The sequence below is a fragment of the Emydura macquarii genome, unplaced genomic scaffold (assembly GCF_026122565.2).
Source record: "Emydura macquarii macquarii isolate MOO-44397 ecotype Brisbane River unplaced genomic scaffold, CSIRO-AGI_Emac_v2 contig_1483, whole genome shotgun sequence".
Lineage (NCBI taxonomy): Eukaryota > Metazoa > Chordata > Testudines > Chelidae > Emydura > Emydura macquarii.
Genome location: NW_027131620.1, coordinates 23,929,838 through 23,931,782, shown reverse-complemented (window position 1 = coordinate 23,931,782; position 1,945 = coordinate 23,929,838). Strand labels below are relative to the sequence as shown.

The window sequence follows — 1,945 nt, the reverse complement described above, 5'->3', positions numbered from 1 at the left end:
CGTGATAACTTTGAATACTCTGCTGCTCTGATCTGTTTGTAGTTACTCTTTATGTTAATTGCTCTATAAATTATGTAATGAGAGAAGTGGGAGTTTCCCCTTTAAAATAAGGAGGGGGCACTCAGAGAGGTTCTTGGAGTAGCTGGTGAGCAACGGGTGCTGCTGTGTTCTGTGGAAGCTGGGAACTGGGGAGGAGGCAGCCTGGAAGAAGCTCTCAAGACAGGTTAAAATGTCAAGGCTAAATAACATTCTCCTTCCAAGAGTGCTCCAGGAGGTGGGAGGCGTGACATGGGCATCCTTGTCTCTTCACTAAGAGCAGAGTCCTCCAGCAAAGAGAGCAGATCAGACTTGAACTCACTGCTAGTCAAAAGGCAAGAAAAAAAGCCAGAAGAATAGAAAGAAACAAACTAACCCCTTTCCAGGCTTTTGTGCAGCATGACAAAGGCAACAGACCATCTTTTTCCTCTGAAGGACTTCTCTGTTACATTCCCCCCAGGCGTCCGACGGCCAGGTGACAGACATTTCCCTTTAAATTCTAGTGACTACAATACCGCAATGTGACATTTTCTCTAGACTGAACAGCTGCCCCTTCACACATATCTCCACAACAAGCTGTAATGTGGCTGTGGTGCTTGGGCCATTTTTTTCAGAAGAACTGGAAGTGACTAGATCAAGGTGCTTATTGCCTTCCCGCATGAGGCCCAACTCCCATTGGGATCTGAGGGGGTTCAGAATATCCCAGGACTAGCCACTAATAGTGGAAAACCCTAAGTTTTGTCTACACACAAAACTTGCACTGGTTTAGATAAACTGGTGTGTTCCCCTGCGTGGATATTCTTATTTCAGTTTGAGAGGGGTTTGTTTCACTCTCTTATCTTAGACTGTAAGCTCTTTGAGACCGAGAATCTTTTTGTTCTGCGTTTGTACAGCGCCTAGCACAACAGGACCCTACTCCAGGACAGACATACCTAGGCTCTCCCACAATACAAATAACAGTAATGTGTCTAGTTTAAACCTGCTCCCAGTTAACTTAAATCAAACCAAAATATGTCTGGCTCTAAACTGAAATGAGAGCCATTTGCACCACTTCAATTTACCCAGTCTAAAAACCACATCTTCCATTAAACCAACGCAGCTCTGCATGTGGACAAGCCCCTAGTGATCCCAGATTGTCACAATGGGCTTGCCTCTCCCAGGAGCCTGGGAGAAATGCTAATCATTCTCATTTCCCATTGAGTAAAGGGGGAAACTGAGGCCATTCACCATCATTTAGGACATGCTCAACCTCTTTGCAAAACTGTGTCCGATGAGAAGTCCAATGTGTGACAGTTCAGTAACCATGCACCTCTACAGATGGGTTACTGCCCAATCATTCCCTCCTCTCCCTTATTAATCCAGGATTGACTTCAGGCAAGTGCTGATGGGAAAATATTCTTGTGATACATAGATGTCTGACATGCAACTGAGAAACCCTAGCAGCTCACCAGCTGCCTTCGCCTGGCAGAACATCTGCCTCTGGCATTTCACCAGCAGGTCAAAGGACCACTCTCAGCTTCAACAGTGTGAAATGCCATCCTCCATCCAGAAGCTCTCAGCCCTCCTAGTCTTGATAGCCTCACATAGGGGGACGTTCAGTGGGGAAATACGGCAGCTCTTCTCACTACCTGCTTTCACACACAAAAGCAAGTAAAGCAAAGGGGTCATTTGTTTAGCCTGAAGGATGTTTGCATATGTGATGCTTCTCAGGGCACCCAGAGCTGTGTCACCTTGTTATCGCCTGCTTCCAGAGCAAGGAGTCTGACCTGCACTAGCGGGGTGTTAGCTTTCTAACACAAGCAGCCTGTCAGCCACTCAAGAATTCTCCTCTGGACTATGCCAGCCCTGTCTTTGCCCTGCAGGTTGACAACAGATGCACCTCTGCCCCTGAGTCCTTTCAAAGTGTCCC

At 46.8% G+C, this 1,945-nt stretch overlaps 1 long non-coding RNA gene across 1 annotated transcript; it reads right to left on the bottom strand.

The window, feature by feature from the left end:
- Positions 1 to 221: 221 nt before the first annotated feature.
- Positions 222 to 1,659, bottom strand: LOC137157400 (uncharacterized). Its single transcript, XR_010921113.1, has 2 exons — positions 1,485 to 1,659; positions 222 to 360 (listed from the first exon to the last, which is right to left on the bottom strand). It is a non-coding gene; the product is annotated as an uncharacterized lncRNA (long non-coding RNA).
- Between the last annotated feature and the right edge of the window lie 286 nt (positions 1,660 to 1,945).